Consider the following 25,495-nt stretch of genomic DNA (forward strand, 5'->3'; position numbering starts at 1 on the left):
ATTTACATTTGAGCTGCCAGATCCCACCTTGACAGGACCCAGGCTTGAGGGGCTTTGGTATCAGGAGTATAAAGGGAGGCAAAAGGAGGCCTGAAGGAGAAGCTGGGAAGTGACTGAATTCAGTACCACACAACACCGTTTGTGCGCGGCCCATCCAAACAGGAAGTCTCCTGCCAGCAGTTTGAAAGGAGGGATCTGTGCAGTGCACAGAGAGCCACATATTTTGCCCTTTTAAGGGACTTGTTGTTTGACAGCTCAGGGGCTTATTTGTTTTATATTTTTAAGGACTTCACTTTTTCACTTAATCTGCAGAATAAGCCATATCCTTAGACAGTAAATAATTAAAGCTTGTTGTGAAGCCAGTCTCCCTGGGCATAGGGCAGGGGAGCAGGAGGGAGGTGGCAGGTGAACCAAACCACAGGATGCTGGATGCTGTATCAGCAGCAACACAGCTGAGCTTTGTCATCAGAGCAGCTGCTGCCCTAACCTGCCCCACAATGCTTTGGTCTGTTTGCTTGCCAGAACAAGGCTGCTTTGAGCTTTCATAGAGACTGAGTAGCTGTGCAAGGAAAAGCACCTTCGGGACAGCAGTTGCATAGTGGGACTTCACATACAGAGCACAGCTAGAAGGTCTCCAGGGACGTTTTGTGCAGAAATTGGCATGCTCACTGAAGAAAAACCTAAGCAACAAACAACAAAAAAAATGCACAGACCATCCAAACCTCCACCCTTATGGCACCATGTGCTTGGCAGGAATCACCTGCCCTATTCTGTGCTGGGCTTAATTTATCTAGCACATTCTCTTATGTACTGGAGGGGCATCAGCTGCAACTCTCACGTAGCTGAAAGGAAACCAAGCTGGTAAAAAATACTGTCTTCTGGCATGCCCACTTTGCTTTGCTCTCTATGCCAGCTCTGCAAGGGGTGGTACATCCCAGCAGGATTCACCAGGGCAGGATGTTGCTGGCTTCAAAAGCCCATTCATAAAAACATCGGCTTCTCACTAGGAGATGCCAAAGGCCAACTTAAAACTGAACTGGTCTTTGACACAGCTTCAGTCAGCAAAACCAAAATGTTCTCAAATCTATCACAATGAAGTGCATGGCAATTTCTGTTTCCTCTCAGTAGTGGACACTTAAGAGATTCAGTTGCTAAAAGATTTCACAAGAGAGCCTCGGAAGTTAAACTTGTACACTACAGACCATCTTCTCAAGTGTTATTACTCCAAGTGCAATGCCCTTTACGGCAATCCGGTCATGACTGAGATTAGAACCAATTACTTTGACAAAACTTTCCTTTGGAAGGAACTCAGTTCAATGAGACAAACCTGATTTACATGCAACACAAATACATTTGCATCAACTCAGTTGTAACCAAGCTCTGGCCCACTGTCTAAAGGCTTCCCCACCAACCATCAAAGGACCAGCATTCTCTAGGGCATGGACAATGAATCCTCCTTGGAAAAACTGGCTGAGCCACTGAAGTGATAGGACCATAACATTTTCCTTTATGAGCTCAGATCAAGACTTTGATAAACTTCGCCAAAAGAGGTACCTTACCAGGAAATGAGTACTATGTGAATGGATGTGAAGCTCAGCATTTTCTACAGGGTGAGTACTGCCCTGGTCTGGCTACCACAGGTTGTCCTGCACTGAAATTTCATGACTTGGCTTTCATCTTAAGCAGGTTAATCTAAGGGGTTGTCGGTCTCCAGGCTTTCTTCATCCATAATGCTGAGAAACACACAAGCTAATGTTTCTTACTGTGATTTTTTTTTACAGAATCTGCAGTTCCTTGGGATCCACACTTGTGAAACTCAAGGCTACTTAGTTTTTACTACTCTGCAAAAGCGTGCAGAGCTCACATGAACAGTAAGCTCGCTTTTGCAAAGCATCATTCCATCGCACAACTTGTACCCTTAACACTGGCAATTTCCAGATCCCTCTATAGGCAGCAGGCAAGAAATTCATACTAACATAGATGGGTAAAATAACACTTCTGTATTGCTTCAATACTGTAATTGTGTGCGTAGGTGAGGTGTCTAGATGCTGTCAAAATAAGAGCAAATGAGGACTGTTACACAGGAATCCAGCACAGGTATTTTAGAATTGAATCACTGAATGAATCAATGAGTGAGTGAATGAGTTAATGAATGAATGAAATTTCTAAGTTGGAGCACTGTCTCCCTAAAGATTAAGCCTGCCAGTTAAGTAGAAGTCCTTCAGAATCCTGTAAGTTGCATGGTTTATGCTATTTAATAACTAATTAAAACTTCTTGATTTTTGTTGGTGATCAAAAAAATAAACATTTTCTAATTATCTCCAAGTTAATAAAATTTTTCTTTCCTTTCTCTCTCTTTTGCCTTTCTTTTGTCAAGAATCAAATCTGGGAAAAATGTGCTTACAAATAATGAGGAGGGTGGGAGACAACAAAGAAAATGAAGAAAAGAGCAACATTCATTTTTCTGAGTGGTAATTGATAGCAAAGCTGACTTAAAAATTTATGAAAACAACAAAAGGTAGGGGGTTTTCTTCTAATATCTAAGCTCTATTGCCTCTCAACTTCTGGCAAGTAAAAATGAAACATGTGCAATTATGTATTTCTATATATACACTCCTGGTGAGAATCAATAGGAAATCTCTCTCTGGAGAGAATCCCACTATTACACATAACTCCCTCCCACAGCTCTTTCTCAGTTCTACTGTTTTGCCCTTTTGCACAACACAAACAAGTTGTTGTCATTTCAACAGCTAACCACACACCCGCTCCTCATAGCAATCCCTCTTCTGCTCCCCAGCCCCATCTGTGGTTCGGCTCAGGTCAGGAGTCACAGCCTGGAACTTTGCCCAAGGTCTAATTATAACAACGTCCTCTTCCTCTGACAGGGCGTACGTGTTCATTTCTAAACCATTTGGCCCAGTGAGCAAACATAATTTAGCTAATGCAATTTTTCCAAGCCTTATCAGAAGTTTTAGCCACATGGGATCAGATCCATGCTAACTGCCCACGAGGTTCCTCTTTCAATTGCTTTCTAAATTGCTTCGTTAAGTCTCGCTCTTCTCTTCATTCTCATCTCAGAGACTGTCATTTTCATGCCAACATACACTAAACAGTAAGACACATGAAACAACTGCTCTGCCAGCAGCTCTCCTGTGCAAGAGAGCTGATTATTGTAGTTTTTATCTCACTGTTCTGTCCTTCAACGCACTTAGCAGCCGGAGCATAACTGTAACTAAAATAGAGAAAACTACTTTTGTATCACCACCTTTGGAAAAAGGGAAGAAAGAGAACTCGGTGGGTCAACTAAACACACACAGTCATGCAACACCAGTTCACAACATAAGGAAGCATTAATGGTAAACACTTTCAGAGGTGAATCTTCACTGATTGTCAAGAGACACACAATATCAGTGGATGTAGTCACAGCTCTCACCTGAGTGGGATGCATGGGACTAAATGTATGATGAAGAATCACTGCCCACACTATCTTATGCTAACAGGAAAGGAAACAAAGTCAATAATTTGCATTTCCCTGTAAGTTATCTATCTTTCTCTGTGGCAGGATAAAACATGTAGATGTAATGTGTGATCACTGATGTAGAAAGAAATCTGAATTCAGACTGGTTTAGAATATAAACCAACTCACCCACAGCCCCCAAATCCAAGTTAAAACTCTATATTATTCAACTATTAAATAATAAACCATGAGAACTTCCTGGTATTAAAACAGCTCCCTACATCGTCACTTATTGATGATGAAATGAAGAAAAGAAGCACCATGCTCAAAACTGTCTGAATATACACACTGGATACAGAGAAAGAGCTTTCTACTGATCCTATGCTCGGTTCCCTGGACCACGTTGCTTCTTCAGTACACAGACAGTGGAATGATGATCTTCGTGGCATGTTCCATTACCATGGGAATTTTCCATGGCTGTCACATGTAATGTGACAGATGTCAGGTGCACTATATGGCAATTGCTGCATGGGGGATGGGGAAAGGAAGCAGACAAACAATCCATTTGTTGCATGTTTAACAGTAACCCAGCTCTTTTGGTTTGGATTTGTCACCGTACTAAGGAGCCTCCTGGTCTCCAGCTCACAAAACAGCAATTAAAAAAACATTTAAAACCCACAAAGTTAAAACCTTGTTTTTCAGGGAAGGTAAGGCTTCTTGAAGATCACACCTGCCTGCTATGTTGGACAGGAAGGCATCGGACCCAAAACAGATCAACACATCACTTGAAGTGATCTGGAAACAAGCAGGGTCCTGTGCAGCAGTGGCTACTCAATGCCAATTAGCCATGGCCCACACTTAACAGTTCCACCACAGGAGAGAGGGCAGGTCAAATCATGCTGTGCATTTTGAAGCCAGTTCACAGATTTTTCTTTCCACAACACATCAAAACAAGAGTGCAGAGCTCTTGGTATTTATGAGGACTTTGCAAGACAGTCCAGGAAGTCACGTCTGGTTTGTTTTACACACCTGCCCATTAAAACTGAGATGGTTGATAATTTCAAAGCATTCCACAGACCTAAAGATTGTCTGTTATTACATACATAGTATTATATATATTCATATTTATTTAATTTTTATTCATTTATTTGCCTCAGAAATAAGTTCTGAGATACGAGAAAAGGCAAGAACTATTTGAAGGCTGTCAGGTGTAACTATATCTATGAACTTACTTACTGCAACGTGTCTGTCAAAAATCTCTTTACTTTAATACTTTAAGGATGCTCAGGATGTGCTGGGTGACTAATGACCACTAATGCTAGTCTACTAATGCCCACAAATCCACTACATCTCACCTGATACCAACTTATCAACACCCAACAACAACAAAAAGCTAAAGAACTGTAAGAGACTTCTCTTCTGAAATTCTAATTTGTAACACTTTCTCTGTCTTCACCTAAGAATGAGGGAAAAAATAACTCTACAGAAAAATTAACTAACAAAACCAAAAACCAAACAAAAGAAAACAGGAAAAAATATGCCTGCAGGTTCCTTGTGTTCCTCCTAATCATTAATCTATCTAAATTGTATTCATAGGAAAAAAAATTAAAAATAACAAAATACAAGATTCAAAATACAAAGTGAAAAGAGCAACAAAGCAGTTAAAGTCAGTGTCATGAATCTGCCTAGTAATAGTTAAATGCTTCTTTATACCTTTTTTCCACCCCTTAATGAAGTACAGATTAATAATTTTCTACACTTAACTGAGCTGACCAAATAATCCATTCACTGTTTTACTTGCTAAGAAGTTTTTTGTTTGTTTGTTTGTTTGCAAATGCATTAGTTTCGTATAACTATGACTTCACACAGAAAAGGGAACAGTCAAAACTAATCCGTCCTCCTAGACACCAAATGCTGAGTCTTAATTACATCCTTGCATCTCATTTATACACAAGTAATCTATGGATCCTTAACATTTCTAAATGGCTATGAGATCACTACAGCTTAGACTGCAAACAAAACAAGTAAAATTCACACCTTAACTGTTAATCCAAGGTAAGCATGTTCTTCATCTCCTCAGTGTCTGATTGTACCACAAATTTGCATCCTAATTTGTCAATTCCACACTTAGGCATGCTTGCCAGCAATTCAAACCACCATGGTGGTGGAATGAACAGGATTGCACACTGCGTAAATATAATCACCCTTTCTGGTTTGAGTAGAGTCGTCTGGAGTCCTGTCCTTCTCTCCCTGCCCCCCTCAATGTTACTTCTTGGTTCTCTGGTGTTGCAGCACTGCAGTCTCAGTAGCATTTACAGATACCCTCCCTTTCCTTCTCAGTCAGAAAGTCACTGCTACCAAGATCAATTATCTTGCCTTCTTCACCATGACCCACATTTGTTGTGTTCATATATGTCACAAAAGATTACCCATTCCCTTCTATTAAGAAAAAAAAGGTGCTCCTTTGTAGTCTTAGTTCTCCCTTTCCTTCTTTTCTACCAGTTTTATTTTTATTCTCTAGTTTTTCACTGTTTCATTGCAAGATCTCCTTTTTTTCCATGACAACTCTTAGAATTGAAATGGCTTCCTGTAGCCACTTCCTATGCCTCACACTATAAAACCTTTTTTTTTAAAGCAGATATTGAAGAGAAAAATACTTCTTAAGAGACACCTACTGCATGACACAAGCTGCAAAGACTGTGCCACACTTTGTTTATGTTTTATTTTTGTTGTATTTTACTTTATTGTCCTAGCTGTGCCACTGAGGTTGTAGGTTCTTCAGTGCAGGGTCTTACTCACCTGCTTAAACCAGTCATTTTACAGTGCCAAACAGACTGTGATACTACACAAACAGAAATAAAAGAAGTAGGCCAGCAAAAAGGTAATCACCTGGCTGGAATCTGGCCAGGACACAACAGGTTCACTCCCCAGTAATGATGCTGCTGTAGAGACAGCATTTAGCAGTGTCCATGAATCAAGCATGGATAAATTCGTCCTTTATGAAATAATGGAATTTATTCAGTGATTTCCTCCACCACAACATTAGCTTCACTACATGGGTTGGTTTATTATGTCACTGCTCATCAAATTGCTGTGGCTGTAAGAGCCAATGGGAAATACACTGCATAAAAAAAATACGAAAAAAATCTCACAAACCCCACAGATGGCACCCCAAAACCCAGTTCTGACTAAGGATAAGACCATGCAGCAGCAAGAACTTTCAAACAGTCTCTACAATTCCCAGATTCTACTTTTGAAATAATTCAGATCCTAAAAATATTATTTTTAAGGCTTGACAAAATTATATTGTAATTCTAGGGCCATGATTTCAGGACCAGGCTATAATCCTAGTTTGTGTGTGTGCTACTCAACAGAGTGGGTCTGAACTTCCTTTTCTAGAAGCTACAGATCTAGAGAGCAGAACCCAAGTTAGACTCTCAATTTTCTCTACTTTCTTTTGGTGATGGGTAGAATCCAGTGATGCAATTTCACAGAAAAAATACCTTGGGAGTTGGAGTGCAAGATGAAGCCTTTATTCAATATAAGAAATCATAGACTGAATATTAAATAGATCATGGTAACATTGGTTAAGCAGACATACGAACTGACAGCCAGAACCAGCACGTCACTTCTTCAGCTTCAATGCAGAAGACGACTATTTTCCTCTACAGGAAGATGAAGTCCTGTGCCTTTTACAGGTCTTACGGTATGAAATATCTTTAAAATCATTGTATGACACTGACTAATCAGTAATGTCTGTCAGTTCTATCCATAAGACCAGGTCCCAAGGATGAAACATCCATACCCCAGAGCAACATTTTTGATCACCTCAGGAAAAAAGCCAAGGATTGAGTGATCTGTAGAACTAGGTGTCCCACTCTATCCTCTATGCCATAAGATCAGGAATACTAGTAAAGCAGATTAGTACTTTAGGTTAGTACTAAAGCTGGGTCTAGGAACTTAAAATCTCTCCAATATTTCTATTGGGAAGAGTGGGGTTTAGTTACAAAGGAAGTCAATCCAGAATTTCCCAGTAGCACTAATAACTGCCATGTTCAGAAGAATGAACACACAAAACCCTATTACTAAGAGCGTCCCTGTCTTGTTTGAGTCATTGTAATTTTTCCATTCTGTCAGTGCCCAATTATTTCCAGACATGATGTAACTATTTTGCCAAGGGATTTGGGAGTCAAAATGTTACCGTTGTTGTCATCGTTATCCTGGGTGCTTGAATTTTCCAGACAAAATAAGCAGCTGAGGGCATTAGAGTGCCTCTACTGAGAGAGAAATACTCTGTAAGAACTGCCAGGGCGGTCCAAGAAAAACAACAAATGGTAAAGGTCCAGTTACACCCCCCCAAACTCCTGCTTATTTCCCTGTGAAATGCTGTTTTCTTATTCACACAATTAGTAGAATAAAATTTCATCTGTTGTCTGATGTCATCATAGCATAAAAAAGATTGATTTCCATTCTAACACTCTGATCAGGGTCACTATGGGACATTAAAATTCAACTTGACTGGAAATATGCTTTGATTATAACCACTGGAAACTAACCACAGATGTAGGTGTACAAGTGCTGTCTTCACTATTGATAGGTAAATCAATTACCTGCACTGGTAAAATTTTCCTAAACTTCACACTCTGGAAAAAGCAATTGTCTTTACAGCAAATGGGTATAAATGGGAAAAAACTCAACAGAGAGACCATTTGGACTTTTACCTGTTTTTTATGGATGGCACTGAATCTCTTCAAAACTAGTGTGGATCAATGCCACCTGGGAAAGCCAGGTTCCAGGCTGCAGAGCTGCCACTTTCCTGCTTAGTGGCCCAGACAAAGCACAGTGTGCTTCTACATGTCCCTTCAAACCCATACATAAATAAAAAAAATGATGGCTCTCAGTTCAGTTCCATAGACTGAAGAGCGACCGATGCGGACAAGAGTTAAAAGCCTTCTTTAGTGATTCACTAATGGAAGAAACAGCCACTAGATGCATTCACTAAGGGAACAGGTCTCAGGGTTTTTATGCTCACTCCATCTTGGAGATGGTTCCTATTGGCCAAGACACAGACAGAATCAAAATGTCATTGATTTTAAATACCTATTTTTTTAAAGTACTCAGATTGCAGAGTTGTCAATTTGGCACCATAAATAAATTCCTTGTAGAAAACCAAGTTAAGAAAAGGTCATATACGGCATTTTATTCCAGCATTTTTATTTTTGTTCAACATTCTGACCAGGGATACTCTGGGTTCAATGCCCTGAAACCTCAACATTACGCAAGTAGGTTTGAACTCCAAGCCAGAAGCTTGGTGAAACTGCTGAACTTTTAACCTAACAAGTCTTCATGAAGAATGGATATTTGGAAAGAGTTTTGCTCAAAGATTTTGTGTTGTTTCTGTGTGTATTTTTAAGTGTCATCCAGCTAAAATATATTTTCTGGCTGCTGCAGTATTTTCAGGAGGAGATTTTACACCAGCACTGAAGGCTGGTTTCAGAGCCGTGATGTACTGCTTTAGGTTTTGGGGCTGTTGAGTGTTTCATTGCATTAAAGTGAACAAGGCCTCCTCCATATTTTGGTCAAATTTTACAGATCTGATGCTTTGAGTGACACAGGTAGTGATCAGTTATTAGAGTCTGAAAAGAAAGCAGTACCTAAAACCAGCCACCTTCTTTGCATGGTCAGTGGGTGCTCTGGCCAAAAGCATTACGTAGAAAAGAGTGCAGTAAAAGGAGGGACAGGGAGACCCCACCTAAAAAGCACAAATGTGAGGTTCTTCTCTACAAAGCCATGCCAATCCATGTGGTCTAGAGCACTTGGTACACAAGGGTGTGGTGCCTGTGCCGATTGCCAACACTCCCTCCTGCCATCCTTGAACTGCCAATAGCTAGTTCTAGTCTCCCAGATTCTCATGGAAAGAGGTCATGTCCACATCAAGGCCCTTTAAGGCTCATAATTAAGAAAATTTTAAGTTCTGAAGCATATCTAGGGAAGACTTTCTAGAATTGTAACTGACCTTTAACACACTGTCCTTTCCCAAGGATAGGGCATTTTTAAATGTATGCTCAGATACCTGAAGAAAACTGTGGAGAAGCTCCACCAAATGTTCAGGTAGTCATCTCCAGACTTCTAAGTGTCTACAAGTCAACAGCCTGCCTGAAAATACAGCAAGTTCTTTCAGCTTCTGAGCCCAACCTACTTGTAGCTTGTTGGCAAAGCTTGGAGCACGCTCCACAAAAAAACAGATTGCAGTATAAAATTTCCTCAGCTCCCACCACAGCTGCACACAACTGGAAAAAAACCTCTAAAAATCCAACAAAACAACCAACCCTGCTTCTAAACCACCACTTGATCTGGATTCATAGTCCTCAGACATGATTCAAAATGAAGGCCCATTGTATACAAATAGAAGAGAAATCTACCCTCTATGAGAGAGGGCCGCAAATGTTATTGTGTCCAGTGATGCATATCTTTGCAGAACACATACCAATATCACTGCTTGTTGTCTCTAATTTTGTACAGTACTGACATATTTGATAGGTTGTACAGGGTTTTATCCGAATCATCACCTGATGCAGGTTTTTTTGCCTCACCCTTTGGAAAGGGTGTATTTAAAACTTACTTAAATCAATCATTTTTGCTCATTTTATAGCTTAAATTTATGGATGAAATACATACAAATAAAGACAGTAAGCAGTCATACATTGGCTTGTAAAAGTTGAAATCTTGACTCTGCTGCCCTGGTCATATGCAAGAACATGTCCCACTGCAAGAAAGGCTGAAATTGCTGTTATCCCCATTTTCTACTAACTGAACAAGAGCCACAGCCAACCAGTACCAAAATCTTTCCAGTAACAAGAAGCAGCAGCACTTGCCCCTTCGCCTGCGCAGAAACCCATCTGAACAAGGAAACAAACTCAATTTTCATAAAACCTTTGCCAGCAAAATAAGAGGGAACTGCAAAATGTCAGAAGCTCTGAAACATCAAGACAAACTATATATTTGGTCTGGGTGGCAAATCCCAGAAGAAAAGCTTTATATGTAACCCAACAATTTGCACATAAGCTGACAGCCTATCACTAAATTTTAACTATTGGCTGTTGGACCAGTAAATGCAAGATGAAAATGGCACTAATACCATGGGATCCTCATGTTTTACTTCCTCCGCTTCTCCCAGTCATTCATATTACAAGCAAAGGGTCTCTCACACTACAGTAGTGAATGCTTAAAACAGATAAAATTGTACAGAGAAGTGTATCCATCTCCAAATCTCTGAAAAGATAAACCAGCAGATGTATAAAGCAAACACTGAGTCCATATCAATGAGATACTCTTCTGGGTGAACTCTTCCCTAGTGCTTGTTCTGTCCATACCCTAATGTCAAACACAGCCTGTAAGAAGCATGGCTACTGCCCAGGAAATGCTCTTACTGCTGGGTTTACAGTGTCATCAGCTATTAATCACAAAAAGCTCCACTGGGATAATCCAGAATTAAACAAATTAAGAAATGCATGTCTAGAGAGGGGAGTTGGTGTGGGAAGTAATTTTAAGGAACATTGTTTTGTTTGCAAGAATAAAAACAGTTCTTTAGACAGGAGTGAGTCCACAAGGTCTTACACTATCCTGTTCATGCTGAGATCTCAAACACAGCATTTGTTTTTTTCTCCATTTTTAGGAGGTCATGCATGATAAGGAAACAATTCATCTCCTACAGGGCCTACTAATAGCAGCATTAACTCTCAATTCCCACAGCACATTTCACATCCATATCAATATTGTGGGACACATTTCCTGTATCTACCAGAATACTCCTACAGTAAGAGTTCACCTCCAGTTAAATTGCAATATTCTGATGACATGGTGAACACTTCACAATCATCAGATCCCAGCACGTGACCACCAAGTCGTCCATTTCCCTGAAAGCTGTTCATAGTAGAAGTGCCCTTTAAAGAGTGATTTTCATAGCACCTCAGAAACCTCCGTGTGAAAGAGGATGTCCAAATGAAAACAAAACAAAACCCCAAACCCCACTTTAATGCTGTGACTTGACCTAGAGGAGGAGTTCTATCTTGTTCATTTGATGGAGAGAAACCAACACTTAGAGTATCTTGGAAATGAGCTCTCTCTATGCCTTCTAACCGACGCTCCGGACCAAAAAAAGCATTTCTCTAAGTTGGAGGGAGTGCCTCTAAGGACCAAAATTTGAGCTTGAGTTACTAAATAACTGAAGAGAGGGGAAACCACTTATCAGGGGATATAGAGCAAAAGGCAAGAGGAAAGATCAGCTTTCTAGCTGGAAGGATGCTGTGCTCTGTGGGTGTACTATAGCAAGTTGCATGCTGTGGAAGGACCTTGGTGTGGAGGTAATGCCAGTGGGTCAATGAGCCAACAGTTCAGTCAAGAAAATAAATTTATGTCTTTGTACTCGGTTCTTCAAATATTTAGGCTGAGGTTACTCCAGAGGAAATCTCTTTCTTTTTTTATCAGATACTAAGGGGTTTATATTGCATAAAACAAAGTATTTCAGACATTTCTTTGCTAGGGAATCCCCCAAAAATCATATTTATGCAGGCAAAGTCAGCAGAAATAGAAAGAAAAAGGTAAAAAAAAAGAAAAAAGAGAAGCATTTTATCCTTCTCTTCAGAAAGACTTTCAAAGGCATACTCAAAAATCTGTCCATCCTATCAAGGCAGTAATTTCATCTTATCAAGGCAGTAAAAAGGGTGAATATACTATTCAAATTAGGTTATGGAGACTTCACAAGAGCCTTTCATTCCTCAGATGAGTGAAGAACATACACTCCCCTATATAATTTCCTCTTCATGGGTGTAACAGATTCCTGTTAATTCTGATGGAAACACATAACCTTGTAGAACAAGAGATCGACTCTTCCAAGCAGAACTCAGACTCAGTTAATTTCTGGTGAAATGGCTCTTACTGAAATTGTGCCAGAGAGGCACCTGAGATTTATTTTTTTTTAGCCTCCCAAAATATTTTTTCTCCTCCAAAGGCCTTTTGAGTTGAATTTAGCAAAGTCAATCCGAAGCATCCAGAGCATCTAAATCATCATTTCCTGACTCCTGAGGAATGTATTCCAAGTCATATACAAACTTCAATAGGGGCCAGTTTTTAACTTTAGTCCTAACTCTGAAAGTCTCCCGACTAGAGATTCAGAAAAGCAATGTATTCTATATGTCAGTAGCAGTTTTATGTTTCAGCTGTACTTCCATGTTTTCCCTTAAATTTTCCTTACCCAGGAGTACTTCTCCATGCTCTGTGTAACAGCTCAACTAGTTTGCCCCAAATTAGAAGGAGAATGAGAGCAGGCTGGTCACTCCTTCTGGCACCACTAAGCAGAAGCTGCTCTAGAGATGTGCGCAGTCAAAGCTTTTCTCTCTTGGCCCTGAGCAGAGCTTCTGCACCTGCACCAGCCAGTGCCAGAGTGCAGAGTTGAGCATCATGGACTGCTCTGCAACAACCTTCAGCTCCCTGCATTCTGCACTGCCACCACCACCGCCAGCAAAGACCTAGATGTGGGTCTCCAGCCTATCACAGAGCAGTAGCAGATAAGCAGCACCTGCTCTGGAGAGGATAACTAACACAAGACACATAGGAGAAAACAGTCTTTCCTCCCCCTCCATGAAGGGAAGGGTTGTTGGGATATGTCACTGTTCTGAATGCCTCTTAGTTGGCTTCAAAGAAACCAACAGTTATTTATGTTATTTCCTTCCTTCTATTCATAGATTGTCTTCACTAGCTATAGCTTTGGTTCTCAGCTGCCTATCACTTCTGAGACGACCTCATGGAAGTAAGATAATGCCAGCACACTAACATTCAGGAGCTGCTCAACAGCCTTATCAGATGTTTAGCATCAGCCATCCACAAACAATACGCAGGCATTCCTAACCCAAGGCACTCTCAGACTACTGGTGAATAGTTAAACAATGTCCTCCCATTCTACTGGTTGATTGAGGTCTCACAAGTAACTCATGAATAACCATGTTAAAAATAGATAGCACTATTGGATAGTAGAACATATACTTTATCTTCAACTATCGAAATATGAGTCAAAATTCTAAGCTTCTTCCACTCTTTTGGTAACATATCCCTAGTTTTCAGTACAAGGCATTTCTTCACAGTAAATGCACTCAGGCTTTCAAAACCAAACACACACCACCCCCAGTGCAGTTCTAAAAGAGTCAAATACACAATTTCCATGCAAGTCTTCCTCTTTCAAACCTCACTGACTGCCATTGTAGCAAAATTTTCCACCTTAGTTCAAGCTCTCTGTCCCTTCTAAATAAAGCAACTCAGAAATATTCAGTTAGAAGAAATTCTCTCCCACTAGTTTTATTAGAACATTGAGAACACAGGTTTCTGCAACACTTATTTCCTATCTTCTTCTAGCCAAGGAAGCACTTCAGTAAGCAGATTTAAAGATAGAGGGCCTAAAACAAAGCTTTATTATAGTTCATATATATATATATATATATATATATATTTCTCTCACTTAGTTGTTCTCGTTCCCACCATCAGGCAGACCCAAAAGCCCACAATGTTTTGAGAAACACACCAAAAGTAGCTCAGGATGTAAGTATGAAAACATGTACAGCAAGTTTATTTTATGCTGGTCTGTTTCATGGCTCTCCTCCAGCATTTTGGATGCACAACCCCACTAGGGTCACAGTGCTAAAATTTTCCTTAAACAAGTCCATCTCAAAGGTCCAGGCCTCTTTTTTCCTTTCCACACCACCTGCATCTCAGCACTCCTTAAAGAAAATAGAATTTATCCAGTGCAGAAAAGAATAATGATGTGTATGTACATCCCTCTCTACTGAATCCTCTCCTGCTTGGCCGTTTTCCACCTTCCTTCATCAGTGCAGTTTCCCAAGTACTCCCAAGTGGGGAGGGGATCTATGCAAGGCTGCTAAGGTGACTAACTGCTTTAGCTCATAAGATCCAAAAGTTGGTGGGATTGAAACTTGAGAGTTTTGAAAAAAGTTCAGCAGAATAGCTGGAGCATCTTGGAGTCCTCAAAGCCTGAGTTAGATGAGACAAAGGTCAGGGTTCTTTCAAGTATTACATCCCCCACAGAGCCCCATCTCACAAGGCTCCAATGCTTCAATCCATGTTTTTCCATTAACAGGACATTAAAATCCCAAACAACACATTTTATTCTGTCCATGTCTGAAAGGTATCAAAATTTACAAGTCCACATTCTTTTACCAGGTAGTAGAAGCCAACCTCTATGAAATACATGGAAGAAATGGGGCTGGGGGAGGGAAGAGGAAGGTTGAAGGGAAGATAAATAATTAAAACATTGCCTTCAGCCTCACTGAAGGAAATTTATGTGTCTGTCCTTCTCAAAAAACAGTACTTCTTTCACACACTTATAGAGAGTTTTTTCTTTGCAAACACTCCAAAACTAAAACCAAACAACTTCCAAATTAACAGTAAGGATCTGACAAGCTTTCTTTAAGATGGCAGGTTTTCTTTAAGAGGCAAACCAAACAACTCTTGGAGCAGGGTAGCAGCTGGGTGAGCCATGACCCAGTTTTCATTCAGAAGCAGATAAACGAGCTCTGAGCAAATGGTAGAGGGAAAAAAAAAGGAGAGGAAGAAACAGAAAGTGCGAAGCAACCAGTCAAAATATCCCCTTTTAGAAAAAGATGAAGTTGCCATCTGCAAGAGGGATTAAAGGGGACACTTAGAACCAATGTGTACTACCAAGAATCCCTTTGAAGGAAGACCCAACTTCCTGGCTCCAGAAGCCACACGCTGAAAACTTTCATATGGTCAAAAGCCAAGAGACACACACCACACACCTTGTGAAGCTGAGGAAAGGGAAAGCACTAGGAAGTGGTTTGCAGTCTAGATGTAACAATACATACTCATGACTCTTGCTGCTCCTTTTGAGATAAGGCTGGGCCAGGCAGGTAGCCAGCTCTTAAGAAAATGCTGCAATACCAATCTCAGCAGTTGAAAGGAGCCTCTCAAGAGTGTCTGATCGAGTCTCCTTGCTCAAGCAGGGTGCTAGGGCAAATTGCTAGGGACCAGTGTTCAGACACCCCCACAGGAAAAAAGTTCCCTGTGTTCAGATGGAGCTTCCAGGGCTTCGATTTATGCTCATTGCCTCATTCTGTCACTGGGCACCGCTGAAAAGAGTCCACATTTCTGAAGCAAAGAGTGAAATTTCTCAAAAGGCCTCTTACCAGATAAGCCCTCTTACCAACATTTACAGCTCTGTATAATTGTTTCGGGAATTTATCCCTGTGTACAGATCTAGACTGCGTGCATGACAACAGAATATTGCAGAAATTCTCTCTTGTGCCAATGTCTGCTAATGACAGACACGAACAAGCTGCAGAACAAAGAACCATGCATAGAAGAGATGTGTTAAAAATAAAAATACCAGCAACATTTTCCCATAGGCAAACTCATTATATGTTCTCACAGCACAAAAATTCACAGACAGGGTGTCAGTCAGCCAAAAAAGAGACTCCTCATATCTGTAGAAGGTCTTCACAAATTGTTACTGCACTGCCCCATCCTTTCTCAAAGTGAAATATTAATGACAGCACAATTTTGTCATTAACATTAAAAGTTGTGAATCTCCAAACAATTTAATAGAAGTAGAAGCAGCCTTAAAGCAAAGCTCTTGACTGGTAACACTTATCGAACTACTGTTTCCCAGTTCTAGTCCTATCCACAACATAGACCCTGTCTCTGCATTAGCACAGGCGGTGGCAGTGACAAACACAGTGGACTTGTACACCTACTGGTTCCCATACCAGGTAAGGTAATAGCCATTGCTGTTGCACCGGCCTGCTTCAAGACATTCCTTGGACATTCTGGTCTACAATCTTATTACTCCCCTACTTGAGAATAAATCTTTGTAACTGGTGATGATCCAAGCAAAACAAAAAAAAAAAATTCTTCTGTTTGATTTGAATTCTCCAGAAGCTTAGGGCTTTACAGAATTTTTCCCTTTGTATGTCTCAGCTGCTTCCAATGAAGTCAGCGGATGTTTGACCACTGATTTCTGTGGGAATGGCATGGGATTTTAGCCACAGCAGGACTGCTAACCACTACCACCTAGTATTTGCCCTTCAGAAGCTTTTCAGAGCAAATGCTTAGAAAGTAGTTGAATTCAATTTTTTGCAAGCAAAGCCCCAGGAAACCCCTTTTTCAGAGGTCAAGCCCTGTTCCCTGAGGCCTTGGTGCAAGCTGTCTTGGCAGGACTTCTCCTGAGCCTGTTGTGTGGAAGATAAGGAATTTGAATGATTTCCTGCTCTGCAGCATATAGCTCCCCAAACATCTGACAGTTTATGTCCCAGGGACTGTCTCCACAGAAACCTGGCTAGAGAAGCCATGATGCTGAAAGTAAGAATTATCCAGTAGCCAGCAGCTCATCTTCCCTCTTTCACACTCCCCATCCTGCACTACTTTCCGACGACATTATCTTGCCTGTGGCTCTCCCAAAGCACACCAGCTACTACACACCTCCTCCCAGTCAGGTCTGACGGAAAGGTTATTAACTCCCACAGTGATCCACCAGTGCTACAGATAAAGCTGCTTCCCATGGCATCCTGAAATCAAACACACTCTCCTGTTCAACAAAATATCATGTGCCAAGTGAGAGTACACTTGGAGCTGACTTGCCACCCTCCTGCACTGCACACATTATCTATCAGATAAGCCTCCAGCAGAGTCCTTGCGTGAGGTCTTTTTCACACTGTTTCAAAATCAGAAGGGTTTCCCCTCAAGACAGCTTGATTTTTATCTCAGAAGTCTGAAAAAACGAGGGGAAAACCAAAAGAAACCCTTACATTTTGGGTTGTCCTAAACTGGAACCGTGTGCAACCCTACACCAGAAAAACAACGCAGCCCCCAAGGACTATGAGCCAGGTGTTCTCTCTCTTCAGGCACTCTTTACCATACAGCTGCTTGGTCTCTTCAGGACACTCACCTGCTAGACTATACCCAGGAGATGCTGTGAGTGAGAGTACTTCCAGCAAAATTGCCCAATATCCGTTGGGGCCAGGCCTATCACATGCAGTAGCTGAGCTTATCCAGCCACGTCCAAGTTTCACAGATTTACTCTTTGAGGATTAAGAAGAATTTAGTACAACAGTTCTAAAGGCTGGCCTGCAGTGATGCCTGCAAAGACAGCTAGCCTGACCTCTTCAAGAAGTGTGTGGTCCTCCAAGGCATTCATTCAAAATGGGGATTAATTGAAAAGAACATCTCAGTTAGTTGGTACTTTTTCCGTTCAACTGTATGCCATAAAACGAACATTTTACTATTTAGAGGACATGCAGGAAATCCTTTTCCTAAATGCACTTATCAGTCTGCTCTGCAGCCTAGCACTCTTCACCACTGTTGCTTGCAAAAAGAGAATTATACATACAATCTGCAAACTTCACTTGCCCTTTGTGCACAAGACATACATGAATTTCAATAATTAGAATTTAAAGAAACTTTGTCTCTTGCCTCAAGAACAGATTTTCACAAAATTATTTATTTTTATTTTTATGTATTTATTTATTGTCACAGCTTTCATTTCAATGAAAAACAGGAAGCAAATATCCAGAATAGTGCAGTTTATTGAACAGACCTGGTTAAAAGGAAAAAGAATTGTCTTGAAAAAGAAAAAAAGAATAATTTTGAAAGCAAGTGCAAGCTATTCTAGTGTTAGGGATGCCTTTTGAGGTATCTTTTTTAAAGAAAAGTAAAAACAAAGACATTTCCATTTTCACCAATATTTTCCCCTTCTACTGAACAAAAAAAAAATTAATACAATAAAGAAAAGAATTTAGAAAGAATCTATCAACATTGATTGCATAGCATTCAACAGCATAAAAAAAGGAGAAAGAAACAGTAACAAATAAATACATCTTTCTGGCATGATTTATCACATATTTTGAAATATCCAGCTCTCATAAGAATGTGGAAACATTCAGGAAAATCTGTGTTTTCTTCAAAATTTGGCAATTCTGAGAACAGACGTGTTCAATGAGAAAATCCCAGTGGAAAAAATTTGCATGAGACATACTGAGCTCTTTTGAAAGTCTAACCACCGGTCTCAGTAAAGGAGGTGAACACTTCCTAAGATCTAGTTTGCCTTTTGAGAACAGTTGCTCAAACAGCAAAGTCCTCTCCAACACCTGTAGGCTACCACCAGCCACAGTTCTTCAGCAACAGCCATAACTGAGCTGCTAGTTTGGCCAAGGACATGGAAGTTCTTTACCCCTGAGCTGTGTCCTCCACTCTGAACACGTAGCACAGCACACAGCAGGAGACAGAGAAAACAAGACCCATTGGGCTCATTGCCTTGTACCACAACATACAAGTGGGAAATTAAAAGCAAATCTCTCTCTCCCTGAAATAACATGGGGAGCAACTCAGTAGCCAAGGATCCTTTCTTTCACTGAGCAGTTTTGAATGCTACAGTGCTTGGGGAGAAAAAAAATAAAACAATGTAAATACAAATACAAATAAATGCTCTAGATCAGTGATTGCCAAAGAGATGGCAGAGCAGGAATGTACAGTTGTGTCCACAAACTGATATGCTGCTTTTAAGACCTGCTCAGACTTTATCACTTTTCAAATCCCATTTCAGGAGAACAAACAAAACAAAAAAGAGAAACATCCCACAATTTTAAGATGTGTGTGGGAAGTACTGCAGAATGGTAGCAAAGTGATAACCATGCAGCACTAAGGAGATAAAAGCAACACAAGAGGATATTTCTGTATGTTAGCTGGGCAACAAGTGAATACAGGCTGGAAGCACGAAGGATGTGAAAGGCGACAGTGTAAAACCCTGGCCTCAGGTTTATTTGGCTTCCATTGGCCTCAGTGAGACTTACACTCACCAATCTGATAAAAAAAATCTTATGAACTATAAAGCTGAAAGGGTTGTACCAATCAGCTAGTCTGACCTCATGCATAGCACAAGCCACAAGATTGCTATAAATTAATTCCTGCCTGAAGTAGAATGTAACTTTTCAGTAGGAATCTCATTTGATTTAAAGATTTCCAGCAGTAGAAAATCTACCACAACTCTCAGTAAACTGCCTCTCACTTTAGAAATTGTTTCATCTGCCAAGTTTCAATTCCCAGAGTTTGGGCCCTGACTTACTTTTTCTAGATTGAAAACGCTATCACCAAATGTTCTCTGTATAGCTAATTATAAATAGTGATCAACAAGTCACCTTTTAAGCACATCTATAAATAATTACAGGATAAGCTTTTGAGTCTCATCCATCTATACCTGGGATTAATCAACGTGAAATTCCGTAATGTTCCATTTATGACCACTGCAGCAGTCTGTCACATATACAATGGTCACTTGAAATACAGTTCATTCTTGGATCAAAGGAGTTAGTCAAGTTTAAAATGAAGTTATTTCTCATGGCAACCTGGCAGGATACAAAGATATCACAATACAGGTATGAAGAAGATGATGGTATGCTTAAGATCATTCAGCAAGTACATGGCAGAGCCCAGAGTAATGCCAGTTAACTCAGATTTTAAATCTTCATCCTTGCTCACAATGCCATCTTCCTGCACAGCACAAGACAGAAAACTATTCTAAAAACAAAACAAAAAACCACATCCTGGAATCTCTCCAGATTTGGAGCAAGGCTTTTGAGCTATTTGCATGCAACTGAAAGCAATATAGAAAAAAATCCTGGTATCTGCATAATAATATCCTTCCTGATAACTTTGAGGCAGAGAAAACATACCAAGAAAATGAAACTCATAGGCCTGCACCCACAGTAGGCCCATTCACAGATTCTTGTTCTTTTGCATCTTCAGAGGTGCTTGGCAAGACCAGTTCCAGCAGCCTACCAAGGCTCTACTATCAATTTGATTTCTAAGAACTAAGTAGTCAACAGAAAAAAAAGTCTGTCTCACAAATTCCAGTTTGCTAATGTAAACATCATAAAAAAACCACAACAACTTTAAAAACAAAATATTTGAAAGTCAGTTTCCCGTCTATACTAGCTGCCAAGAGCAGAGTTCAGGGCTCCGTGCTTCTCGAGTTGATGAAACCATTAACACCTACAGCAGCGTCAGGAATGTTAGTCTGCCCTCAGGACTTGGTAAGTAATAAGAAACTGGTGTCAGTTTCACATTTAAAAACCCATTCCAAGTAATAAATTTCCAGTTTCTGATCCGGATGGAAGCCCAGCCCAAACAGCATAGCAGAGGCTCAAAGCACTTCACTACAAAGGTATCAACACTGGCAACTGTGCCAGCAAGATGCTCATTAAAACAGTCGGAAGATAACTAGCATAAAAATATGCCTTGCTGCAAAATGCATCCAGAATAGTGTGTGGAGAGTTATGACAAAAAAAACCCCAGTGAACAACACTCACAGCACAGAAAACTTGGGTGTCTCTTTAGTCAGTCCTTTTGCTGCTGCAGTCGCCAGACCAAGACTTACGGAGACCTTGTGTGGCAACACCAGGCAGTCTGGAAGTCAGAGAGCCAGCATGAATTACAGGGTCTGTATGCATTTAGCAAGTTCAATAAAGAACTCCCTTTATGTTCATTACAACACAGTTCTGTCTTCGCTGCTACAAGGGGTGCAACAGAGGAGGCATTAGCAGCTGGTCCTTGCAAGAGTCAAAGTCTTCTAAAAGGATAAAAGTGGGGTGCAACCCTCTTTCCAGCAATGTGAGTCTCAACTGCCTAACATGGTGATAGCTTTGTTGTGGCTCCTCTTCCTCTTCCCCAAACACAGCTCAGCAGGCACCACCCTACACAAGTTGTGTGTGCCCATTTCCATTTCATGGGGGAGGGAGCCACGACTGGAGTTCAATACCCGTTCATTTATTTGGGTCTGCCTAAGAGAAGCACAGCCAACTTTCTAGTGCATTAAACCACTTAAACCAACATTTCCCTGACTGTGCTATTTCCCATCCATGCCCTCTGGGCTCTAGGGCTGGAGCAAGAGATGTAACATGGCCACCTCTCTTCTACTTTCCTGTTCCTCAGGTGAATTCACCATTGCATAATAAGGTACAGAGGAAAATAAATCCCACAATGATAACCTGCCATTTATTCTGTATCTATTTCAAGCTGAAGGCAAACTCTCTTTCATCCCATTAGTATGGGATGCACAGAGCATCCTAACATGCCAAATGTCCTGAAAGTTTCTGCATATTTTGATGCACTTGATACTACTGCTATATTTTGTTCCTCCCTACAAACATATGTCAAATACCCTTCCTGAAAACACCTCCTCTGACATGTGGTCCCATGCACTGCTAGTGCCATATGCCAATCATCCCCTAAAATTCACTTCCTTGTGTCCTACCAATAGCCCAATAGGCCAGGATTCTCAGTGATTTCCAGTCCCTTGAATTAGCATCCAACGATGTCCTGTTTACATTTCAGGGCTGTGGTAGAAATAAACACCATAATGTCAGGACATTCCATCAGCAGGATTCCAGCATAACCATGCTGGGCTGTGACCAGGATGCTGAACCAAGTATGGTCTGACTTTTTACTTTATCTTATTTCCTTTTCCTTATATTTCCATTACCTACCAGAGGACGCCTTCTAGTGAGACAGTCCCTGCAAGCAGTGAACACACTGGAAGGATCTTTACAATTGTTAAGTTGCTAAAAAAGGAATTAAACAGTAAGGAAACAAACACAACAAGCAGGGAAGGGGTACTGGATCACAGAAAAGGATTTTATTTTTTTGTCAAACAGAAGTTCAAAGTAACATAATCATCCCTCTATCTCCCAGATGATGAAATTGAGACGTGGACAAGGCAAAGCCTTTTCCTGGTTAGATGGTTGCAAGGACTAAATTCTGCTGTCAACTATGGTAGCAGTAAAACCAAAGACTCAAAACTAATTAATTTCAATTATTCTTAATTATATTTCACCTACTTAAGTAGCAATACTTGAATAATCAGAGGAGACATCGCAAATGCATCTGCTATTAAACCTTAGCCAAGAGACACTTATTTCTAAGTAGGTTATAAAATTTCCAGACTAGAAAACAGCCTATTAGCAAAACGGCTGTCCTGTGGTATGATTAAAAGCTCTCTACTTCTCACCCCAGCAGTGTACAAACAAATGCTGTCCTCTCCATTCCAATTAGAAAATCAAATGTAAATATTATGAAGAAGGATCTCTCAAAACACACATACCGGATGACTACCAAGGACAGGCTGAATGCTTTGAAAGCAACGTTTTCTATGATGTACCAGATCTCTCAGAATCAGAGAAAATAATGAAGGGAAAGATATACCAAGCCTGTATACTCTATTTGTCCCAGTATAAAAAAACTCTGCTGAATAATATTTCGTTGAAGTGTCAGTTCAATCTAGATTTCAAGTGTTGCCATTTTATGCAGAGTAGAGTTACTGTTTAGGTACTGATTCTTGGGGGAATATAACTGGAAACCAGAAGATTGTGCTGTTGGAATGAATGCTTGCTCTTTGGGATTGAATTAGCATGGAAATGGCTCCCTAACACTTGCGTAAGATTCTCATCTTCAAGTCGAAACCCTGGCCAGAGCTGTCTTTAAGACAGTTTTGTACAATGCTTTAGTCCCACAGATACCTCATTTACTAATACTGATAGCCCTGAAGACTATTTGGAAACTCCAGAAAGTGTGCTGAGAGCTGCAATCTACTGCCTAAATAAAGAAAGGGAGATAAGACCCATGTTCCAGGCTTGCCATGATCTCCTTCCACACTTCTAGGTATCACTTCTTAGCCACCATTCATCAAGTGGACCAAACCTGACAAATACATCAGTACTACAATGACAGCTTTGAGAATCTACCTCAGGTCCCACTGCTGCGAAGATTTTCTGTTCTGTGAAATTTGTTCCAGAAGAATTATGTGGAAGCCTAAGCCTCACCACATTTAGACCATGATGCAAGACTCACATCTTTGTCCAAAGCATAGCGTGAACTGCAGACTCAGAACCTCCTGGCACTTTTCCATGAGCTGTATTTTTCTTTCTCCCTGTCCCCGAAGTTTACAAGCACATTGTTGGAGGCAGGTAGAGAGTTCTGGTACTTTTGCTCCCCCCATTTGGGAAGCTGTTGATTTAAACCATGTGCGCACAGTGAAATCTCGACAAGGACATTATAAATGCATGTAATGATGTGATGGCTGCTGGCGATCAATGCAAAAAAAAGAGAGGGAGGAGGGGTTTACTGGGTCTTGGGCCATCTCCTAATGGACAAACTTCCACATCACAAAACCAAGCACTGCAGCTGCCACAAATCACATCAGTCAGCCCTCTCCCCAGAACAGCAAGGCAGCAAATGGACAGACACTGACCGAGCTGCTGTCTCCTAACGAGGTTCCACAGGACTCTGGAGGCACTGGCAAGACAGGCTGTGAGCAAATTTGATGTATATTGCCCACGCTTTGCCTGCCACTTTAGCATCTTTAACAAATACTACACTAACTTTAAAAATAATCAGTGGGCCCAAGTTAAAAATAAATTGCAAGTTGGCTTCCATGAGAAAGCAACTGAGCCAATACCATTTATAGTAATTCGACGTGTCACTGAATAGCATCATTTTTATAAATACACTGAAAGCCGGACATGAAATAACTGGTTAACAGCTCCCTAATCACAAGGGCTTCCTCTGCTACACATTTTTCCTATTTATCCAATGGCTTCTGTTTTATATCTAGTTTGCTAATGGAAAGAGGGGCAGGGGGAGGGGGGGAAATTGGCCTTAAACTGATCCAGCAGATGCACAGAGCTGGGGCCTCAAACACTGGCTTCTTTTCTACAGCCACCAAAGGGCGGTGGGGGAGAGACATTTCAGCAAAATTCTTTCTCTGCAGTAACTACCACAGAAACACATTTCCCTCTGTTTGTAGCCACTCAAAATAACTGCAGCTCAAATGCCAGAAGAATATTTTGTGCTCCCTGCATTTAGACGAGAAAGAAATGGGAAAATTCTAAAGAAAGTTCCTAGTATGGTGGTCTCAAAACAGCAGTTAAAGGCTTCCAGAAAAGTACACTCTCATAAAGAAAGCAAAACAATCTGGCCCAAAAATATCTGTTATTTAATGATCCTAAAGTGTTTTACAACCATGCATAGGAAATACATCATTTTATAAGACTGTTCATCTTCTAGGCCGTGCAAACCATTCAGAATTTTAGAACAACTCTCTGAACCAAATTTCTTACCCGTGCCAAGAATGCCTTTGCAAGCATGACTGTGTGCAGCACAAGCAGCTATCATCATTTATGCATGTACTAAAATAATTAAACAAAATTTCCTCAGGTATGTTGATTTCTGTCTGCACTGCTTAAAGTTAGGATGCACACTGAAGCCTGTGTACTTTCATAGTGACCACCCTGCCTTGTGTTACCAAATGGATGGCAGGACTCCTCACACTGGCATAAGACCATAAGGCCAGGAAAAAGGTGAGGGATTCACCATCTACTCAAAACTGCACCTACCTTGGCTCCGTCCACTTTAATTTTAAGGTGCTTGATAAATACTTTAACTTAAAAAATGTTTTTAATCTACAAAGGTGGACGAGGGGGGCACTATACATGCATGCAGAACGTGATTGCAAAAGTTGTCAAAACTCAGGTCAGTAGCAGAGGCAAGAAGCAAACACCTGCCTTGTGTTCTGTACCCATGAGGCCCTTAGCTCCAGTGAATAAAGTTTCACTGCATCCCCTATTTCTGTACTGCAGTATTAGCCCCAGAAACAGGCATGCAAATCTCCTAACCAACCTAAGTCTCTTGACATCAAAACTATGCTTATGTTACTTGCATGTCCTTGCAGTCCCCCATCAGCCTCTAAAGGGACAGTTTTCTCTGTTGTGATGACTTATTTCCTAATCAATTGTCAATAGATTGTCTATCCAGAGCAGAAGGAAAGACAGTGGTGACAAAGATGGGAAGGCTAACGGCACTGAAATAATCTTTTGTACTCACTCCAGTGTGGGCAGGCTCTGGTCTCTAACCTATATTTCTCATTGCTTAGGGTAGCCTGTGCTTAGTGCACTTCCAGGTGGGGGTGAA

General features: G+C 40.7%; 1 protein-coding gene across 5 annotated transcripts in view; it reads right to left on the reverse strand.

Moving 5' to 3' along the window:
• DAAM2 (dishevelled associated activator of morphogenesis 2) overlaps positions 1–25,495 on the reverse strand; it is a 204,010-nt gene that overhangs the window by 122,736 nt on the left and 55,779 nt on the right. The gene's annotated exons all lie outside the window — the stretch shown is intronic.

This window comes from Corvus cornix, chromosome 3, assembly GCF_000738735.6.
Source record: "Corvus cornix cornix isolate S_Up_H32 chromosome 3, ASM73873v5, whole genome shotgun sequence".
Lineage (NCBI taxonomy): Eukaryota > Metazoa > Chordata > Aves > Passeriformes > Corvidae > Corvus > Corvus cornix.